The sequence below is a fragment of the Arachis stenosperma genome, chromosome 4 (genome assembly GCF_014773155.1).
Source record: "Arachis stenosperma cultivar V10309 chromosome 4, arast.V10309.gnm1.PFL2, whole genome shotgun sequence".
NCBI lineage: Eukaryota > Viridiplantae > Streptophyta > Magnoliopsida > Fabales > Fabaceae > Arachis > Arachis stenosperma.
Genome location: NC_080380.1, coordinates 138,640,435 through 138,664,870, shown reverse-complemented (window position 1 = coordinate 138,664,870; position 24,436 = coordinate 138,640,435). Strand labels below are relative to the sequence as shown.

At 34.6% G+C, this 24,436-nt stretch overlaps 1 pseudogene; it reads right to left on the bottom strand.

The window, feature by feature from the left end:
* Positions 1–13,545: 13,545 nt before the first annotated feature.
* Positions 13,546–24,169, bottom strand: LOC130973194 (disease resistance protein RUN1-like; annotated as a pseudogene).
* Positions 24,170–24,436: the final 267 nt, after the last annotated feature.

Genomic DNA, 24,436 nt, shown 5'->3' with positions numbered 1-24,436 from the left:
TAAAAAGGACCTAACTCATACAATTAAACTACTATCATATCATCACAATAAACTATAACATCACCAACTAAAGAGACATATAACAAATATAAAAGAGATCATGCCAAAATTTCAACAATGCTCATGCTATCAACTAGTCTACATTATACCATAATGTCTTCCATCACATGAAATTGCCATGAATTATCTTGGGATTTATGATCTTGAACATCAAAATGGTGTGATGACATAAATATGTACGTATTTATTAAATAATTTTTATCATTCACAGAGGAATGAATAAAACATAAATTAAGAAATACATTTGAAATAATAAATTTGATTAAGAAATATAAATAAAAGGAACATACCTAATTGAAAGTTTCATATTAGTTCTGAAAAAGAGATTGAAAGAGAACGAGCGAAACGAAGAAGAAGAGAATAAAAGTAACTGCTTGGTCCAATTCAAACCAATTTTTTTAAACCATATATTAACATGTGTCAGCCATCCAGAAGCAACTTCACCTGCAGTCGACTGCAGGTGAGTTTCTGCCAAATTTCGTATAGGAAGTGCCTTCATCACTGCCAACAGAGAGCGCGTGGAAATTAATTTGGTTGGACAACAGATTTAGAGTATAGACCGCTTTATTTTTTCTTACCAAGACATGATTTATTTTACACTTCCGGTTCTTTCTTTATTCACTAAAAAGTAAAAACTAATGACTCCAAAGTCGTGAAAGGATTTTTTTTTTTATGGAAACTCGAACTCGCAACTTCTTAATTGAGTATGAAAAAACTATGCCATTTGAGCTATTGTTTATTGACAGGTCGTGAAAGGATCTTAGAAGATAATTAATGATGGCAATTTAATTATAAGTCTGTTATTCTAGAAATCAGTTATGCGGTAAGTGCCGTGTATATACTCGGTAATGAATGAGAAAATCATACTCATTTCAACATGAGTCACCTTCTCTAAGCAAAGTGATTAATTCACATGAAATAACACTGTAAATGAGAAAGCCTTTCCAATTCAAAATGGATTCGGCTAATTCTAACATCATGGTAGCTTACAGGGGAAAAGTACCAAACATGAAAGCAGAAAAAATTCCATGGTACTCTCACACAAGGGAGAAAAGTACAAGTTGCAGAATCAATAAATTCCACTATGAATGTTGAGCTATCAAAATTCAGAAGCATAACTAATATATACATAGAGATGGATCTGCTCATGCTTTTACAATAAAAGACATATTACAAGATGTGTATAAAAAAGTTAAAAAGAATAATGAAATCCTCAAACATGCACAAGCCTCCCTACAAATACTTCTAACCTCTATCTACACGCACTACTCCAGATTCAATGTACAACCACCAATATGATTCGTAAACAAGATCATGGTAAACCAGCACGGACACGACATTTTCCAGTCCTCACAATCAAGTGATTCCAAGGCAAATGATGCCTGGTCTTTAATTGGGGTGCATGATTTGTTGGACAATCATGTGGGGAACGATGAAACCCACTCAGCAATTTACTTCAACAGGGAACCAACCCATTCCATATGTGAAATGTAGAGATTCGATTCCATTATTCTTCCCTATTTGAAATTGATGATAGTTTATGTTCAAGGTCTTCAAGTAAATCTTGATATTCAACAAATTTTAGATGCGACTGTAAACCACAGATAACATATGCTATATTGATTATTATTGAGTGAACATAATGGCATACTATAATTTCCAACAGTAATCTAAATCAGATATACCTGCAGCGTGGTGCTGTATGCTTTCCATAGCCGAAAATCATGTGGGAACAAGTCGAAAAGCACCTATAAAATCTCATCAGAAGAATGCACTTGCCAACAAAGTGAACCTTTGCTAAAATGGGAAAAGATGCCAAAACCATGTCTAAATGGCTCCCTTTACAAAAGAAAAAGCACAATGGGAGTGAAGAAATGCTATATGCATGTATGCAATACCTCAGAACGTCTTAATAGGGTAACAACTAGCAAGGACAACTATCAATTCTTTGAACTTTACAGAGCACATGTGAGCAAGGAGAAAGTCTGCATCCAACCGGCTCTGTAACGTTTCCATCTGAAGCTGAATGCCTTTTAGAAATGCAAGATCATGTTACCACTAAATCAAACTGAGTTCCTTTTACAAATGCAACAAGCTTGGAGAGCTCTTTCCCGGACATCAGGTAACTAGCATGGTTTTCTAAAATATTCTTAACAGAGGTGCGACAGTAAAAACAATTCACTAACTTATTGAAATGCACACAAACCTTTTATCCAATAACTGCTTCCTCTCACTGGAACGAAAAAGAAAATATCCTAAAAATCTGGGGGATAATTGATCTGAATCACTTGATGTCTGGTCGTATTCCCTACCGGATCTGAGCAAGAACCTCACCTGAGCACCCAACACAGAATGTTAAGAAAAACATCACAATCGCCAGTGTAATACTACTTGACCAACTAAAGGGGAACAACGTAAGTGTTTCCGATAGAGAGACGCCATCTACTAAAAGGTTGGGCTGTGTTACAAAAGGAGAGGTAAGTGGCCGTTAAGTGCTAGTTTTAGGAGTTGTTAGCATGGTCTAGCTGGCTGATAGATTAGTTAGACTCTTTTTCTCACTGCCTATAAATAATTAGGCTATAGTTAGTTTAGCTTACTATGCATTTTCTGTTGTGAATTCTGTTAGGAACTGGAGAGACTTCCTCTCTCTGAGTTGGTAGTTCTCACTGTGTAGAATCTTTTAGGAAGTGCTAATTGGCAATCCCTGTGCAGCAATAAAGTCTACATGTTCTGCTAGTGCTGATTCTATCAGTTTCAAAACAATACCAGTTCCCCCAGCAAGCTCATACAAAGATTCATCAAGTGTTGCCTGTGTATGATAAACCACATCAATGATATCACATCAATGATAACACTTATGTGTGTGTTTCTGTGTGTGTGTGTGTGTGTGTGTGTCTGAGAGAGAGAGTATATTATTAGAAGCAAACTATCCCAAACCTGTAATAATCGCAAAGCACAGTACCCACTAACAGCAGGACCCTCATGTTTAGCAATCACATGTAATAATGCAATATTTTACATAAAATAAATATGATTATATTTGATAATAAAAAGTTAAAAACATCATACAGACACATACATTTCTTTCAAGAGGGAATGACACTTCCGCAAGTTCCATGGACTCCATGCATATCAAGTGCATATCTCTGGCTGTGATTATTATTCTACTTCCTGGTCCAAACCAATCTTGATTCTCGCCTAAATTCTCTAAACACTTCACCTCATTTACATCATCAAGGACAAGAAGAACCCCTAATTTCACAAAGCATGTTTTATCATATTTTTTCCATCTTCTGTGCCATGAAAATGACTAGTTATGTTCAAAGATGCAAGAAGGCCTCTTTGTAAGTGAACAAAAACCATTTTTTTTGCAGACAACTCTCGGACATTTCTCATGAAGCAACAAACTTTGAACTCTCCTCGGATGGCTTCATATACTGTTCTAGCGATAGTTGTCTTACCTATGCCACCCATGCCCCATATCCCTACAAAGCAAACATCATTCAACCCAATGCCTATGTGTTATACCCACGGAAAAAAAAAAAACCACTTAAACCCCTTCCCCCTCCTTATCCTCTCGAGCCTTCCCTGATCCCTCCCTCTCTCTTTTATTTTTATTTCCTTCATACAAATCAAAACCAAACCCTCTCTTTTCCTTCATCTCCTCTTCCATTCCATCTTCTTCATTTCAAAATCTTCATCCAACCACAACACACCAGATTTCATTTTACCCTTTTATTTTATCTCTATTTTAATATATCATCTATATCAAAAGTAAATTTTTATTTTTCACAACCCCGAATCAAGAAGCTCATACTAATGAGTGAAGGAAGCATTTAAATTTGAGTTCCAATTATTATTGAGGCTTCAAGGTAACTCTTTGACTCAATAATTAGCCATATTCCTAATTTTTGTCATCTATATATTTATGGTTATGTATAAATCCGAATTAGGGTTATTAGGGTTAGAAAATTTGGGGCTTTTGTCAAGGTGAGTAAGATTATGTTAATTGACAATATTAGTAGCTCACAAATATCATTATTGTCATATTTCTAGAGTTGTAGAATTATTGGACATCATTTGGTAGCTCGTTGACGCACTCAGAGTTGCTTCCGGTTCTTTTGAATCAAGTTGTGAGTGGATATTATATCTATAATTGTTTTTAAATATATTATTATCAATATCTATGTTGAATCATTAATTTTGGAGTTTGAAAATATTTTATTATTGTGATTTCTGAATTTTTGAAAATAAATATTGATTTGTGAAACTTACAACTTTATAAAAATACACATGAGACGATAATTATATATTTTGTAAAGTATAAATGTTTTCTTATTTGACCTTATGTAAATTTTAATTAAATTTTAGTATGCAATCCTATATATATTGATTTGCTATGGAATTTAGTAGTATGTTATAAGTACTAGAGATTTTTATAAGTGATTTGGTTTGGATTGGTTTGGGAGACTCTGACTAGAAAACCGTAATTAACGGCGGTTATGACGTTAACCTAGATGCATCTGGCTCAGACCTCAGCTAGCAGGGGCGTTGCTAGCCTAACGTGTAGGCCACACGTTGGATCTGATATACCGTACGGGCACACTAGAGGAAAGGGCTACCCTTAGAGGTGGAGCCGCCCTAGGTGTGTAATATTTGATTTTATTTGACTTCTGGAATGAGAACTCCCATTTCAGTTCATCCGCTTAACTATTTATCTAATGTTTGTATAATTAATTAATATGAATTCCTCATCTCTGAAAAGAAATATAATTTTCAAGGTAAATTCTGTATTGTCTCGTGTGGGTTATAGATGTAATGTTTGCTCACTGAGTTGCAAAACTCACCCTATTATATTCCCATGTTTTTCAGATACAGGAGTCATTCCAGGTTCCATTCCACTTGCCCCTCAGTAGATCTTAGTCATTTTGGTGAGCCCTTCTTCTTTCCAAGGGCTAAGTAATTATGTAATGGAACCTTTGCTAAAAATCTAGATTATGTCAATGCTCCATATGTCACAGGCAGGATTCTCGTGTGGGTTATGTTATTTTGAATCTTGAACTGTTTAGGCGGTGATTATGATTTGGTTATGTAAGACTTATGGTTTTAACTATATACTCTAGTTATCAACTTGATATATATATATATATATATATATATATATATATATATATATATATATATATATATATATGATGCGTATTTTGGATATATTTAGTTGTAGATATAATTTGGAGTATGTTGTTGTTGTTGTCTTGGAAATGGAGGTTTATTATTGATACAGGGAGTTAATATTTATGTTGGTAAGGTCCTAGAAACAGAGGAGATTCTGTCCGTTTTTCTGAAAATTTGGTCGTTTGGCTTGCTGAGGGACTTGTCCCTTGAGCGCCAGTCATGGCTTGGTTCGGGTCATGACAAAGTGGTATCAGAGCTTTAGGTTTTCCTGTGTAATATGGAGCAAGTGTCCTTTAGTAAGATCACAATTGTGCAAATGGAAGCCGGCCCATTTTTATAAAGTGTGATGTTACTAGAGGCCTATAGGAAGTTGTCCTCAATCTTTTGGTCTCATAATTCTTTCTGTCTGTCCTATTGTCTTCAAACTCCATATATATATGTCGTTGGGGATTCAATCGCTCTACTTACTCGATAGGTGGAAGATGCCACCTAAGAAAAGACGTGGTAGAATTGTTGGTGCTCCTGATACTGCTGAATCCAATAGGGCAGTTTCTCCGCCACTTGGAGCGCTTCGACAAAGGCCAAGGAGCCAAAGGATAGCTGATAGGCGCGAAGGAGAGATACCCCGCGAGAGAGTTCAAGAGAACCCCGCAGTAAGAGAGGCTCAACCGGACTTAGCAGCTGAATTGAGGGGAATGAATCAAACTCTTAATGCGGTGTTACAGGTTCTAACAAATCAAAATAGGGGTGAAGCGAGACTTCCTAATGCGCCAAGTCCTCAGCCTCATAGGGTTCATCAATTGTTTGGGGATCAAGAGCCGCCAATTGAAAAGTATTTGAAGTTGAATTCGTCCACTTTCAATGGAGATTCATTGGATGAAGATCCACAACAATATCTAGAGGATGCAAAGAAAGCTATCCGAGCTCTCAAGTGCACCAAAGAATGGGCTGTTGAGTTAGTATCTTACAACTTGCGTGGTTCAGCAAGATATTGGTATGAGTCTCTTCTTGAGAGCAAAGAAGCAGCTGGACTTCCTCCTCCTTCTTGGGAAGAGTTTACTGAAGAGTTTCTTGCTCGATTCTATCCAGCTAACAAGCAAGCAGAAGATGCAATTGCCTTTGAAGGATTAAGGTAAGAGAATATGACAGTGACTGAGTATGCTAAGGAGTTTACTAGACTTTCTAAGAGTGCTTCGTACTTGGTGAATTCAGAAGAGATGAAAGTTTGTTGTTTTGTTCGTGGATTGGCAGAACCTATGTTCACTACTCTTATGCCTGAAGTCGGACGCATGTCTTTTAAGGATGTCCTAAACTCTGCCTATGGAATTGAAGCTGGGATAGCGGAGAGAAATGCTTTTAAGGATGTTGGTAAGAAGCCCAAGATGAAGGGACAATTTTCTAGTGGATCTAGTTTAGGAGGATTTCAGTCTCATCATGGTCAAACTAATCAGCAAGGTTATCCGGGGTATCGAGCTCGTCCTCAAGCATCTTTTGGTGGGGTTGCTTCTTCTGGATCTGCTCCCATGAGTGTTTCGAATCCCAGACCTTTTGTTAAGAGCACCTCTCAATCTAGTGCACAGGGTTCAAATCAGACAAGGCCAGCTCAGGCCTATTGTCTTCAGTGTGGGAGTTACCATTCCGGTATATGTTTCAAGGCTACTGGTGCATATTTTGGTTGTGGTCAATTTGGTCATCTTAGGAGGGATTGTCCAAATCCTAGAGGAGGCTTTGCTCCAGGTATTGCACGTCCTACAACACCAATGCCATCATCTTCAGCTATGTCTATTGGAAATTCTTCTGGTCCTAGTGGCAGAGGAGCAGGTGGCAGGGGTCAAACTTATAACAGAGGAGGGAGTCAAAGAGGAAGAGGTCAGGCACGTGTGTATGCCTTAACACGTCAAGATGCTCAAGCTTCTCATGCTGTGGTGGCAGGTACTTTACAAGTTTGTTCTTTAGATGCTCGAGTGTTATTTGATACGGGTTCTCATTATTCATATGTATCTCCACATCTTACATCTCGTTTCGATAAACAACCTGAACTGTTATCCCACCCATTTCATGTTGGCACTCCGCTTGGAGTCTCCACGATGGTTCGAGTCGTATTTCGGTCTTGTGTTGTTAGAATTAATACCGTTGAAACCTTAGCTGATTTGATCCTTTTAGAACCAATGGAAGATATTGATGTCATCTTAGGCATGGATTGGTTAGCAGCTTGTCATGCTGATGTGGGCTGTTACTCCAAAACTGTGAAGTTTGACATACCGGGTATCTCACCTTTTGTCTTTAAGGGTGATGACTGTCCCACTTTAGCTAGCATCATCTCATCTATGAGTGCTATGCAATTGATGGATAAGGGAAACCAAGGATTTCTGGCAGTTGTTAGAGATGTTGATGCCGAAGTGCCTAGTCTTGATCAGGTTCCTATTGTTAGAGAATTCCCTAACGTGTTCCCTGATGAGCTACCGGGGATGCCGCCTGACCGTGAAGTTGAGTTTTCTATAGAATTGGCTCCGGGAGTCCAACCTGTGTCCATTCCTCCCTATCGTATGGCTCCAACTGAGTTACGAGAATTAAAAGTTCAATTGGATGATATGCTAGAGAAAGGATTCATTCGACCTAGCACTTCTCTGTGGGGAGCTCCTGTTCTATTCGTAAAGAAGAAGGATGGAATGATGCGACTATGTGTGGATTATCGTCAGCTCAATAAGATAACTGTTCGCAACAAGTATCCATTGCCAAGGATTGATGATTTGTTTGATCAACTTCAAGGAGCTACCTGTTTCTCAAAAATCGACCTGCGTTCAGGGTACCATCAATTGAAGATAAAAGAGGAAGACATTCCAAAAACTGCTTTTCGTACTCGCTATGGGCACTATGAGTTCTTAGTAATGTCATTTGGTCTGACGAATGCGCCTGCAGCTTTCATGGACTTAATGAATCGAGTATTCAAACCTTTCTTGGATCGCTTTGTTATCGTCTTCATCGATGATATCTTGGTGTATTCGAAAAGTGCTACGGAGCATGAGTATCATTTGAGGATTGTGTTATAAACCTTAAGGGATCACAAGCTCTATGCTAAGTTTTCTAAATGTGAGTTTTGGCTTGATCAAGTGACATTCTTGGGGCATGTGGTATCAAAAGATGGAATCATGGTGGATCCAAAGAAGGTTGAAGCCGTTCAGAAGTGGCCAAGGCCTACTACAGTGACAGAAATTTGTAGCTTTCTAGGGTTAGCCGGCTACTATCGGTGATTCATCAAGGACTTCTCGAGAATTTCTGCACCATTAACCAAGTTAACTCAGAAGAATGTAAAGTTTCAATGGTCAGAAGCTTGTGAGGAAAGTTTCCAGACACTTAAGGCTTATCTAACCTCAGCACCAGTTCTTGTTTTACCTTCTGGGTCTGGGGGATTCTCAGTCTTTTGCGATGCATCTCGGATAGGACTTGGTTGTGTATTAATGCAGCATGGCCGCGTTATTGCCTATGCCTCGCGACAACTCAAGAAGCATGAGCAGAATTATCCAACTCATGACCTGGAGATGGCAGCGGTCGTCTTTGCTTTAAAGATTTGGAGACATTACCTTTATGGTGAGACCTGTGAGATCTATACGGATCACAAGATTTTGAAGTATATATTCCAACAAAAGGATTTAAATTTAAGGCAACGGAGATGGATGGAGTTGCTAAAAGATTATGATTGTACCATTTTGTATCATCCTAGAAAGGCAAATGTTGTAGCAGATGCCCTCAGCAGGAAATCTATGGGTAGCTTGGCCCATATCACTCTTGGAAGGAGACCGATTGTTGAAGAAGTCCATCAATTGGAGGCCAGTGGAATTCAATTTGATCTTGGAGAATCAGGAGTTTTCTTAGCACATGTTCGAACCCAATCTTCCCTGATAGAACAGATCAAGGTTGCACAAAGTGATGATCCGAAACTAAGAAAGCTTATGGAAGATGTTCGCAATGGGAGGAACTCAGACTTTTCTCTTGATCAAGATGTTTGCGTTGTGGTCAACGCTTATGTGTGCCAGATAACCCCGACTTGAAGAAAGCTATTTTGGAGGAGGCTCACAATTCTAAGTATACTGTTCATCCAGGCTCCAATAAGATGTATCAAGATTTGAAACAATTGTTTTGGTGGGAAGGCATGAAGAAAGACATAGGAGTTTTTGTTTCTCATTGCTTAACTTGCCAACAAGTTAAAGCTGAACATCAAAGACCTGCTGGGTTATTACAACAGATTGAGATACCTGAATAGAAGTGGGAAAGGATTACAATGGATTTTGTAACAGGTTTACCTCGTAGTTTTAAAGGTTTTGATTCAATTTGGGTAATTGTGGATAGAATGACGAAGTCAGATCACTTTCTTCCGGTGAAAACAACTTTCAGTGCAGCTCGGTATGCTCAACTTTATGTTGATGAGATAGTTAAGCTACATGGAATTCCAGTGTCCATTATTTCAGATCGCAGGCCCCAGTTCACCTCTCATTTTTGGAAATCTTTTCAAAAAGTGTTAGGAACTCGTCTAGATCTTAGCACATCTTTTCACTCTCAAACCGATGGGCAATCAGAGAGGACGATCCAGATATTGGAAGACATGTTAAGGTGTTGTGTTCTAGATTTTGGTGGGAATTGGGACAGCTATCTACCTTTGATCGAGTTCTCTTATAATAATGGTTATCAAGCCAGCATTCAAATGGCACCATTTGAGGCTCTTTATGGGAGAAGATGCAGGTCACCTATTGGGTGGTTTGAGGTTGGTGAGGTTAAGCTTTTAGGGCCAAATTTGGTACAAGATGCGGTTGAGAAGGTTCGCATAATAAGAGAACGTTTATTAGCAGCTCAGAGTAGACAGAAGGCTTATGCTGATAACAGAAGGCGTAACTTAGAGTTTTCAGTGGGTGATCAGGTATTTCTGAGAGTGTCGCCTATGAAGGGAGTGATGAGGTTTGGGAAAAGAGGCAAGCTTAGTCCTCGATACATTGGTCCATTTGAGATATTGGACAGGTGCAGTTGCTTACCGCTTGGCATTGCCGCCTGAGTTGTCTATGATTCATCCAGTCTTTCATGTATCAATGTTGCGCAAATACCTTCCCGACCCATCTCATGTGCTTGCACCACAAGCCATAGAGCTACAGGAGGATTTATCATTTGAAGAGGAACTAGTGGCTATAGTTGATCGCCAAGTAAAGAAACTACGTTCTAAAGAGATAGCATCTGTGAAAGTTGTTTGGAAGAATCATTCGGTAGAAGAAGCAACTTGGGAAGTGGAGGATACCATGCGCGACAAATATCCATATTTATTTGAGTCTGAAGGTAATAATTACATCTATCGTAGTATATAAGTTCAAAATTTGGGGACCAAATTTTTTAAGAGGGACAGAATGTTATACCCACGGAAAAAAAAAAGGAAACAGAAGTGCATAGTCACGTGGGTGGCACATGCCCCCACTTAAACCCCTTCCCCCTCCTTATTCTCTCGAGCCTTCCCTGATCCCTCCCTCTCTCTTTTATTTTTATTTCCTTCATACAAATCAAAACCAAACCCTCTCTTTTCCTTCGTCTCCTCTTCCATTCCATCTTCTTCATTTCAAAATCTTCATCCAACCACAACACACCAGATTTCATTTTACCCTTTTATTTTATCTCTATTTTAATATATCATCCATATCCAAAGTAAATTTTTATTTTTCACAACCCCAAATCAAGAAGCTCATACTAATGAGTGAAGGAAGCATTCAAATTTGAGTTCCAATTATTATTGAGGCTTCAAGGTAACTCTTTGACTCAATAATTAGCCATATTCCCAATTTTTGTCATCTATATATTTATGGTTATGTATAAATCCGAATTAGGGTTATTAGGGTTAGAAAATTTAGGGCTTTTGTCAAGGTGAGTAAGATTATGTTAATTGACAATATTAGTAGCTCACAAATATCATTATTGTCATATTTCTAGAGTTGTAGAATTATTGGATATCATTTGGTAGCTCGTTGACGCGCTCAGAGTTGCTTCCGGTTCTTTTGAATCAAGTTGTGAGTGGATATTATATCTATAATTGTTTTTAAATATATTATTATCAATATCTATGTTGAATCATTAATTTTGGAGTTTGAAAATATTTTATTATTGTGATTTCTGAATTTTTGAAAATAAATATTGATTTGTGAAACTTACAACTTTATAAAAATACACACGAGATGATAATTATATATTTTGTAAAGTATAAATGTTTTCTTATTTGACCTTATGTAAATTTTAATTAAATTTTAGTATGCAATCCTATATATATTGATTTGCTATGGAATTTAGTAGTATGTTATAAGTACAAGAGATTTTTATAAGTGATTTGGTTTGGATTGGTTTGGGAGACTCTGACTAGAAAACCGTAGTTAACGGCGGTTATGACGTTAACCTAGATGCATCTGGCTCAGACCTCAGCTAGCAGGGGCGTTGCTAGCCTAACGTGTAGGCCACACGTTGGATCTGATATACCGTACGGGCACACTAGAGGAAAGGGCTACCCTTAGAGGTGGAGCCGCCCTAGGTGTGTAATATTTGATTTGATTTGACTTCTGGAATGAGAACTCCCATTTCAGTTCATCCGCTTAACTATTTATCTAATGTTTGTATAATTAATTAATATGAATTCCTCATCTCTGAAAAGAAATATAATTTTCAAGGTAAATTCTGTATTGTCTCGTGTGGGTTATAGATGTAATGTTTGCTCACTGAGTTGCAAAACTCACCCTATTATATTCCCATGTTTTTCAGATACAGGAGTCATTCCAGGTTCCATTCCACTTGCCCCTCAGTAGATCTTAGTCATTTTGGTGAACCCTTCTTCTTTCCAAGGGCTAAGTAATTATGTAATGGAACCTTTGCTAAAAATCTAGATTATGTCAATGCTCCATATGTCACAGGCAGGATCCTCGTGTGGGTTATGTTATTTTGAATCTTGAACTGTTTAGGTGGTGATTATGATTTGGTTATGTAAGACTTATGGTTTTAACTATATACTCTAGTTATCAACTTGATATATATATATATATATATATATATATATATATATATATATATGATGCGTATTTTGGATATATTTGGTTGTGGATATAATTTGGAGTATGTTGTTGTTGTTGTCTTGGAAATGGAGGTTTATTATTGATACAGGGAGTTAATATTTATGTTGGTAAGGTCCTAGAAACAGAGGAGATTCTGTCCGTTTTTCTGAAAATTTGGTCGTTTGGCTTGCTGAGGGACTTGTCCCTTGAGCGCCAGTCATGGCTTGGTTCGGGTCATGACACTATGAGTTTTATCGCTTCCTGCAACCTTGAAGTAATCCCAACATGATTTTTCATGCAAGATGGCAATTTTGGAATTAGCTTTCTGTGTATGTGTTCAGCAATGCATTCCACAAATCTTGCCTCATGTCTGAAAAATCATAAAGCGAATAAAAGTCATACTTATTGTTTGTCGACCAAGAAAACATTAGCAAAATAGTTTAACTAGATTTCTCGTTATAAAAAATAAGCAAAGATATCATTTTTCTAGCATGAAACTATGTAGTATAAATATTATTACTTGTTGAACAGTCATTAGGAAAAAAAAGAGGGGGGGGGGGGGGGGAGCTCTTCAGCAATTAGATGGTTATCATTAACGACGAAACCTTAACTCCAAAATATTTTGATTGCATTTTAATTTATCCAACTGGCTCTGTGATTTGAAGCTGATAACATAAGATACTGTCATTAGTGAGGAGTAAAGGAACTAGGCAAAGAAAATATTAGAATATATCTACCCAAGCTTCAGCACTTAACTGTAAAAAGAAAATTTGGCTTCAGCACTTAAGTTAATGATCTGCATTAACCCTTGATAAACTTCATCATACATATTTAAATTTATATATCGTTTACCTGATCATGTCACGACTCACGAGATTTTTCACTATAAAAGAAGTTACAGCAAAGGAGGAAAAATACAATGATTCCTCCAATGCCATGAAACTTTATAGAGGGTAATTGATCAGATTTATTAGCTTGAAGCAACGAAATTCCCTAGTAAATCCATGCCTTTTCAGTCGGTGTATCTTGCCTTTCAGAAAAATATATTGAGGTGTGCAGCATGGTACATTCAATTTTTGATTATGACATAGACATCAATATATCTTATAGTAATTTCTCAAAATGAAAATCTTATTTTTTACATCCTTCATACCATAATTATAAAAGGAAAAATCGTACTCCAATATTAAGACTACAATTCACTTTCAAAATCCATAAGATTAGAAGTTTTCATATTAAAGGAGGATACAAAATCAAAACTAGAAAGGCACCTGCACTGTAAATCCTTTGATACAATTCAAGATGAACTTGATTGAAAAATGGAAGATATAAAGGTATCTAGGCACAGATCATTCCATATCCAGTTCAAGAGTTGCTTTTCTTTTCCCTGTTTCAGATTTTGGTTTCTTGAAATCTTGAATGTCTTGCTTACGCACCCATCGTGCACCAGATCTCCGTACTTGGATATTAATACTAGGAGTACCGGGAAATAGCATTTGGAAGCAATTGTCTTGGCATAACAGCTTACTAAGATAGTAACCGTTCACGTAGACAATGTACACATTCTCAGAAGATATACCCGACGACGCCTTCAACAAACTCTTGTTGATGAATTCTTTACCGTTGCAGATCACTGATGGTTTTTCCGATGAGAACAAAATACCTTGTAATAGGAAGCAGAGAGCAAGTGCGATGGTTTCAGTTAAAGGGCAATTATGCGAGAATGAGACTGATACTCCGTTACCTTCTTCGTGATGCTCAAACCATGCTGGAATTTTCTTCCTACTGAACCACATTTGAAAGAGGTCTTCACGATCTTGACTTGCTGATTCTGCAAAGCCACAACACGCCTTTAATATAACATCATTCACATTGGATGAATCCAGTGAATCACAATCCCGTGCTTGTAGTTCTCTTAGACTTAATGGAAGCTCTGGCAAAACCTTCAAGCGACGGCAATTATTTAGCTTTAGACGTGTAAGTCTGGCAAGTTCATGGATACTTATTGGAACCCTTACAAAATTGTTCTCCGATAAATCCAAATCTGTCAAGGACGCTAAGCGGCCAAAATCGTAGTGAACGGTCGACTCTTCTCTAGATGTGCTAAAACATCCTTGTAATTTCAGGCTACTCAAAGAGGTCAAGTGAGAGAGAGAACACAAAAGTCCAACAATATTTGGTCTGCCAGAATAATCCTTAACTGTGAGGGACTCTAACCCATGAGTGCTGTATGGAACACAACTAAGCTCCACCAATCTACTCAACCTCAACTTCTTTAAGCCAACGAAACATCCAAGTGGGAAGGGAAGACTAGTAAGCTTGTTGCATCCAGTTAAGTCCAACTCAGACATGCCAGCCAAATTTCCAAGCGTGGTGGGTAGCTCTTCTATACCTGTACGTTTCAAAATAAGAATCGACAACTGTTTCATGCATTTTCCAAACTCTGGCAGTCTTCTCAAACTACTGCAACATTCTAGATCTAGTCTCTCGAGTGAACTCATCTCTAATTTATCTCCAAGTGTTTCAAGTCTCTCACATCCCCTTAAATTCAATTCAACAAGGCTCTTGTGGTGTGCCACAGATGGGTGAAAATAATTCAGCTCCTCACATCCATCAAGATCAAGCGTTTTAAGATTGGGAGCCCCAGAAAGATCTGGCATTTGCTTCAGCTCCTTGCAGTAGGAGAGATTCAAGTGCACTAAATTTTTTAGAACCTGAAAAAACATAAAGAAATATCACTTGGTTACTATTTTTGCTGGAAATGTTAATGTCATAACATTTGATAGAGCTCTTCATGAAAAGGTCTACCTTCTTTCCATCCCCTAACTGTACAATTTTACTATGAGACAGATCAATTTCCACAAGTTCATAGCGTTGATGATCTGTAAAGGGCAGAGTTTCCATCGGACAATCTGTCCAGTGCAAAACCTTTAATGCACAAGGAATATATGGGAAATCTCTCACCATCTAAAATGAGAAGGTTTAACTTGCATATATTTGAGAAAGATAAATATCTTATATCCAAGTCTCTCCAATTTTCTTCAATCTCACAGTACATATCATGTAGAACGATGCTATGAGTTGCTTCAATTTCCTATAGACACACAAAACTAAGTAAATAAACAAACAATTAAAAAAACTAATGAAAAAACTATACTGATTGAGATAACCATAAAAACAAAACATAGTTTTTAGTTATCTGGATAGAATATTAAATACATTGTCAAATTCTTATTTTAATTCTATTCATCCTATAGTTGAGAAAAAACGACACTTACCTTCTTTTGAGTAAGTACAAAATCAACATCCTCGTAACACCACAATCTGCTACGCTTACTAGCATCATTTGGAGATTCTTGAATTACAATAAGTTTGCCCATTTCTTCAACCAGATCATGCATCCCCAAACTATCATATTCGTTTATAGTGACCAATGATCTATTAATCAAAATATCAAGACCAATTACAGCATGATGACCACATCCTTCTAATATCTTTGTTACATAATCTTTCTTATCTCCTTTAAAGAAACAAGCAATATCTAGAAAAATATTCTTTTCCATTGAATCTAAACCATCATAGCTTATTTTCAGTACGTCAATAATTTCAGAATGTGAAGACTTCTTTATTTTTTCAATGGCACTATGCCAAACCGCAATAGGTCTACCATTAAGATAGGAACCCAACACTTTAAGTGCCAATGGAAGACCACCACTGTACTTGACTACTTCTTCGGACAAATCCAAAAACCCTTCTGTAGGTTCTACTGGTTGTTTAAATGCTTTGAGACAAAAGAGGTTAAAGGCTTCACTTTCCACTAACCCTTCAACCTTATAAGTTTGATGCACCTCTTGTTCCTTTAGCACCTCTACGTCTCTAGTTGTGATTATTATTCTGCTTCCAGGACCAAACCAATCTTGCTCCCCAGCCAAATTCTCTAATTGCTTTTCATGATTTACATCGTCAAGAACAAGAAGTACCTTTTTAAGACGTAGAGAGTTTTGAATTATTGTCCTCCCATCATACTTGTTATAAACAGCATTTGAATTTATATTCATCTGATCAAGAAGTTGTTTTTGTATACGGACAATATCTTTTTTCTCACATTGCTCTCTTACGTCTGCAAGAAAGCAAGTAACTTCAAATCCACTTCGAACGGTTTCAAAAACTGCTCTAGCAATAGTTGTCTTACCAATCCCGCCCATTCCCCATAGGCCTATATAGCGAACATCATGCAATCCAAGGCCTATTTGACTAATCACTGGTTTGACTCTTGAATCAATCCCTACAAGATTCTTCATTGAAGAGGACAACTTCGGAATCAATATTTCATGGATATGTTGAGGCGTTGAGCAATTTTTTCCACAAGTACTGCTTCATCTCTATTCAGGGAAAGATAATTTTTGTTAGTCTCGCAAAACTGCAAAACATTAGAAGAATCATAAAGCAACAACTTCTATTTAAAAAATTATTATTAGAAAAAGAAAAACAATACAAAAGAGAACAACACATGTTGTAGTAAGAAAACTGCGGATCACATATAGATCAGATAAAATTATTATATTGGAGTAAGAAGGGTGATTATCACACATATTGGGAGGGAGATGAGTGACCAGGATGTGGTAGCAGGTAGGCAGTAATCGGACGTTTTTTCACAAATTAAAATGCACCCTCTAATTTTTCTTTTAACAAAAGACCCCCATATTTGTGTGAAACATAAACATATAAAATACAGCAATTTTTTGGCAATTCACACATGGGTCTCTAATATATAAAAAATTAAGCCACACACCAATCTAATTACTTAGAATTTTGGGGGGGGGGGGGGTTTCTCTAATTTCCGTGCTTTCTTTTTATTAAGAAACCTTCAATCAATACGAGTTCAAATGCTTTTATTGAGAATGATTTCAGGAATTGGAAGAAAGTAAATAGTGAAAAAGAATGTGCTTTTTTGAATTACATTGGCAAAGGTCCCAACTCATTTCATTATAAGGCGTTGAAATCATGTGATGATTTGATAAAACAATCACAACATATCGACAGACTTCTTCATAAGCAAACATCAGAAGAGATTGAAAAGAATCGAATTCAACTAGGAGCATCTATAGATTGCATTAGATGGTTGACATTTCAAAGTTATTCATACAGAGGACACGATGAAAACCAAAGTTCAAGCAACAGAGGTAACTTTTTGGAAATGTTGACATTTTTGGGGATACTCGATGGAACTCTCACTTTAATTCTATTTGCAGTTTGATAAAAATGTTTACTGCTACCAACATTGTTCTCAATAATATCATTGAAGACGGGACAACTTATGCACAAAGAGATGAGGCTTATGGTGTTAGTAAAATATTATTGTCATTTGAATTTGTTTTCACGTTGCACTTGATGAAAGAGATTATGGGAATTACTAATGTTCTTTGCCAAGCACTGCAACAACAATCTCAAGATATTCTTAATGCAATGCATATTGTTTCTACATCAAAGTTACTTCTTCAACAATTAAAAGATGGTGGATGGTGCAATTTTCTTGCAAATGTTAAAGACTTTTGTGAAAAGCATGAAATTGAAGTCCCTAATGTGAGTGCACAATATATTTTTGGAAGAGGTCGATCTCGTCAACCAAGTGTGACAGTTGAGTATCATTATCGAATAGATATATTCTTGGCAACAATTGACTCTCAAATACAAGAGTTGAATAGTAGATTTAATGAGCAAACAATAGAGCTTTTGACTTTGAGTTGTGCTTTGGATCCTAAGGACAATTTCAAATCATTTAATATTGAAGAAATTAGCAAGTTAGCAGAGAAGTTTTATCTCCTTGACTTTCCTTCTAATGAGCTAAATATTTTAAAATCTCAATTGCAACATTATCAGCATGATATACCAAATCATTTGAAAGGCATTGGTACACTTTTTGAATTGTGCAACAAGTTGCAAGAAACGAGAAAATCAAGAACTTATCACATGGTTGATAGATTAATACGTCTTGTTTTGACTCTACCAGTGTCTACAGCAACAACAGAAAGAGCTTTTTCAGCAATGAAAATTGTTAAGACAAGACTCCGAAGTAAGATGGCTGATGAATTTCTTGAAGACAATTTGGTCATCTATATAGAAAAAGAATTAGCAGCTATTTTCGACACAAATTCAATTATAGATGATTTTGAAAATAGAAAAAAACGTCGAATAGCCTTTTCATGATACAAAATTGTAAGTGGTAATTTTTATATATTATTGTCTTACTTTGATTGAGATTATATATTTTTTTTTTTTAATTTTATCAATAGAAATAGTAATATAAAATATTTGTAGTAAATTATTAAACACCGCCCCCCTAAATAGTTAGCCTAGCTCCGCCCCTATATATATATATATATATATATATATATATATATATATATATATATATATATATATATCGCTAAAGTATTTTTGACAATTCTTATTTATTGAGTTAAAATAAATACCTTTACTGTTTTTTTCGAGATTAAAAAATAAATAAGAAATAAATAAAAAATAAAAATTAGAAAGAAAGTAATAAACATTATCCTTATTATGCAATTTGCTAGAGTTAAAGCCTTTTAAATATAGAAAAAATATAGGGAGACAATGAGAATAGTAAACAATGTGAATAATAGAATAAAAAATTAAAATTAATTAATTTAATTAATTTCTAATTATTTTATATTTTGAATTTTAAAAAGAAAAAGTATATGGAACCAAGAGATTACCAGCGAAAAACTAAACAAAACCACATTAATTTATATTAATAATTAATTTTAAATTTTTTAAATTCAAAATTTAAAAAATTTAAAATTGATTAACTAAACCTAATTAAAACTTATAAAAACCTTCCTCTTCTCAATCACATTAACCTATCCACCTCTAACAATCACACACACAGATCTCTCTCACTGTCAGGTCCTCTCCGCCTCCCCACTAGCCACTACGACCCACTCCTCCGATCGCTTCCGCTTCCAGTCGGAACTATCTTTACCAGATCGAGAGCTCGTGAACCTACACACACAGATCTCTCTCACCGTCAGGCCCTCTCAACCTCCCCACTAGCTACTACGACCCATTCCTCCGATCGCTTCCGCTTCCAGTCGGAACTATCTTTACCAGATCGAGAGCTCGTGAACCTTATGTTTGGACTCAGGTTCGGGTCTCAGAGCTTCCGCGCGTCTGCGCACGTGACTTCCCCCTCAGAGTCCGTGTCAACGGCGACAGGAACAGAAGCGTCAAGACCAAATAGGATCACGTCGAGTAAAGTGCTGTCATCGATGAGGGAGTCGTAGTCTTCAAGTTTGCGTTTTGATGGAAGGTGGTGATCGATGGTGGGGCCACCGTGGAAGACTCCGCCGTGGTTACGGATGAAAGACATGAAGCATGCGGCACCGCGGGTGGTCAGCAGAGGAAGGCAATTAATAGTTGAAAAGTTGGGGTTTGTGAGTTGAGGCAAATCAAACGGTGTGCAGTGTACAGAGAATTGAGAATTCAGAGGGTTGCCATTAACAGTTGAAAAGTTGGGGTTTGTGAGCTGAGGCCAATCAAACGGTGTGCAGTCGTATAGGGAATTGAGAATCCAGAGGGTTGGGGAACTTTCTTGGGTTTATTTTTTGATGCATTTTATTTTTTTGGGTACTTTCTTGGTTTTGTTTGGCTGCTTGCATTCTTCCTTCCCTTCTCATTGTTTTTCATTTATTATTTTTAATAAAAAAATTTTATCTTCAATAAAATTTTATTATTTTAAAAGAATTATTTATCATCACGATGTTGTTCTCTGCGTTTTAGGATATTAGGTGCGATTTTGATTATTAAAGAGACTGCAAATTACACAATTACAGAAATATAAAAAAAATATTCATTTAATATGAAAAAAAATATCCTAATACTTAACAAAAGAAATATCCAATTATATTTTAGCAAAAATAATTAAATATCTATAAAATTAAAAAAAAATATAAAATTCTTAAAGAAATAGAGGCATTCACATTTGCGATACAAAAAAAATTTAAAAAATATATAAAAGAACATCCATTTAGTATGAAAAAGAAACATTCTGATACTTAACAAAAAAAAAACATCCATATATATTAACTCGTAGAGATTTTTGATTCACCAAAAGTATTTTACCTGATTTTTAGCTAATACCCTTTTAATTCTCTAGCATTGCTCTTTTAAAAAAATAAGGATTTGCAAATGGTGCAGTTACAAGTATTACGCTAACCTCTCTTCTCCAAGGTGTAATGTGTTTTTATCTTATTAGGTCAATTTTAGAGCTCATTATTTATATTATGTACAAAAGTTATTATCTACCTAACAAAATCGTTTTCATATTTTACTTCTTTTCTATGATTAATCTATTATACAAGTTTTTTTTTTTTAAATTGACCCAGTGATTCAAAATGACTATATAAAATTGACCCTGCATTCGTTATCAAGTGGAGCATTGCTGCATTAGCATCAAAATGGTTTTATAAAGGACAATATAGAGCATTTGAATTTGTTGTGTAAAGATGTAAATTTTTATTTGTAAATATGGACAATACGGTGCCGAAGTCTTTTTTTTTTTTTTTTTAATCCCATGCATATCAAATCAGTCATTAACTCATTATACAATCCAACATTTGTATATAAATTAAATATGTTATTTTACACATTTATATACTTTATACTTTAACATATATTTTATTGAATAATTATTTTTTTATGAATATATAACATAGTTGATGACTTTAAAATAGGACATATAATAATTAAATTCTAAAAATGATGATAACCATAACTTCTTATGAAAAAGTCGCTCTTTTTAAATTATTTATTCCAGTGTTATCATTTGACATGTCCAAAATAAGCATAATAGATATCACTGTTTTATCTAGGATAAAACTTGAATGAGTAGTTTGAAAAAAATGATATTTTGTTAGAAACATTAATGGTTATAATTTTATTATAATTAATATATAAAAAGAAAATCTAAAATAATGTTATAGTGAATAAATGATACATAAAATTTTAGGTTTTATATAAAATTATGTTCCCATAAACATAATTTATAACAACATAGAAAAAAATATCTATTTTAGAATTATATTATTAGGAATGTTGACGGATACCGATAATCTGATTAACCATCCAAACTTTAATTAGTTTGGATATTATTTTTAGGATCGCAGAATTCGAACCAACCCGATTACCCAATTAATTTAATATTAATTAAAAAATAAATAAAACCTAATAATATATATACAAATTTATCTCTTAATTCTAAAATCTTTTATGATATTTATTTAAGTTTGAATCAATGATGTATTATTTTTTTTAATATTATTATTACATATTTATAGCATAGTTATCAAACCCGAACCGGACCGGCCAGTTCGACCGAAAAACCGGTGAACCGGACCCTTAACCGGTCCGGTCAAACCGGGCACGTGGATTTTAAAAAATTTTGACGCTGCATCACCTGCAAGATTCAAACCTGGCACTCCTTGGAAAATAAAAGAATTTGTAACCACCAGGCTACCATGCTTTTTTAATATTTTTGATGCCTTTTTATAAATATATTATAACTTATTAGACATATCCTAATTAATAACTTTATCTTATTAACTCTTTTATTCATGTAAAATTTAAAATCTTCTTACACTTTTGTCTTTTTATTCTAATAATTAATTTTATATTTAATTTAATTAATTTTTTATTTTATATTTACTCACTTAAATTAATTATTTTTTAATTTTACATAATTATTAAAAATATTAAATGTTGTTAAATATTCTTTAAATTAAAAAGATAAACAAAAATATTTTTATTAATCATACCATATTTTTGTTATTGATAATTATATAATATTTATTAATATTAACTCTTTTTCAACATATATTTGATTAATATAATTAATTAATAAATTATTGATATATTAAAATAATTTAATTTTGCATAAAAAATTTAGTATAAAAAAATTAAATTTTATATAATTATTTAATTATAACCGAGTCAACCGATTCAATCTGTGACCCAACGGTTGAACCAGTGACTCGGTGACCCAGTGGTCTCACCGGGTTGATTACCGGTTCGATTCTGATAACTATGATTTATAGTATTTAAATAATTTTTTACTTTTTCTTTCCAAATTTTTCTGCATTTTATCTTCAATCGAGTATCCCAATTACCTAAATTGATCGATCCAAATTTAATTAGTTCAGATTTATTCACTAAAAATCACAAATTCAAACTACCTGATCCGTAAATACCTTTATATATTATTACTATTATTATTACTATTAGTCTATTACTATTACTACTACTACTACTACTATTATTATTATTATTATTATTATTATTATTATTATTATTATTATTATTATTATTATTATTATAATAGAGAGTAGCATCTAGATAATTAATCTAGTATTAATCAAATCATTTCACACATTAAATTATTTAATTATATAAAAAAATATTAATTCATATCAATGGTATAGAATCTAATGTTGCATATCCTATTTAGAGAATAAATTCATTTATGAAAATTTATTTATTTATTTACAATATATAAAAAAAATTAAGTAATGAAACAATAAATTCTTGACATATTAGATAGTTTTTAACATTGGTGATATAAACATTTTAGTAAAATTGTAATTTTATAGTTTTTTTATTACCACATCATTTTTTATTCTTCATATGTAGTGTTTATTTTTTTTTAATAAATAAAAAAATTTCATATTTATAATGTTACACTAACATATATAAATATTTACCATTTTTCGTAGTATTTTTCAATTTTGTAGGCACTCAATTTTTGCAGCCAATGCCCAATAGAAAAAGAAAATTTAAGACTGCCTGTGAACTTGGACTCACATTAAAGAGATTATTGACATTTTTTTAAGTTAATTAATTAATTTTAAAACATAAATATTAATAAATAAATATTTTCTAAATGTTAAACAAATATTTTTTATTTGTATTTAAATAAAATATCAAAATAATTAAATCAAATAAAAATAATAATTTAAAATTTGTGTTTTAGTTTAAATTTAAAAAAATTTGTATTTTTACAAATTTATAAATTTAAAATAAAACAATAAATATTTTTTAAAAATTTATTAAAAATTATTTTTTTATTTTTGATATTGACAAAATTAATATAAAATATAGCACTCTAACATGGCGCAACTCAAATTTGGAATTTTTTTTTTAGGCGATAGAAGTAACAAATGAAATCAAGGATTAGTTAGCTTACTGATTTTTGGAGGTCCATCCAGAATAATCAGCAACTTGTTTTAAGGCTTCCCTCCATCTTTGAACCTTCTCACGGTCTTGTCTCTGTTCGTGCTTCTTGAAAGCTTCCTGAAAGGTTCCTATTTGGTGCCTCACAACAGAAGGTTCCACACCGTAGAACACTGCCACCATCTGTAGCCCCAGGTTGTTCTTGCAATCAAGGATCTTGCAGAGCTCATCTAAGCACCATGTGGATGAAGCGTAGTTTGGTGACAGAACTATGACTGCAAACATAGACTCTTCAATTGCTTTCAGGAGTTCATCTGAAATAACATCGCCCTTGCAAAGGTTGTTATCATCTCTGTAGGTTGTGATTCCCTTTCTGTTGAGGGCGTCATAGAGATGGCTAGTGAATCGTCCGCGAGTATCTTCACCCCTGAAACTCAAGAACACGTGATAGGTGCATGCTCTTGGTGGTGGTGGAATTGAACCAGAAGAGGATCCGGATGCCATATGTTAGAACTTAGAAGCTTCAAGAACTGAATTGTACGTGCAGCAGAAGATCCAAGAGTTGTGTGGTTGAAGACTGAATCAGAGAGTTAACGAGATCACTCAAGAAAGACTTGTGTGCAAGAGAGAAAGGAAAGTGAGGTGGAGGTTGCTTTCTGCTTGGTGGGAATAATATATTAATGAATGAGACACGAAACAATGAAGACACGAGTCAACACTTTTTAATTTTAATATTGAAGAAATGGTTGTGTTTTGGGCAGGTTACATTCGAAGAGATTGGAGGGTCAGTTTTCATTCACATGACATTAGAGGGTCAATTTTTTAAATTTTATAAATCTGATCTACAGATTTTTTAATTTCCAATTTATTTTTTTTATTTGTAAATCTAACCC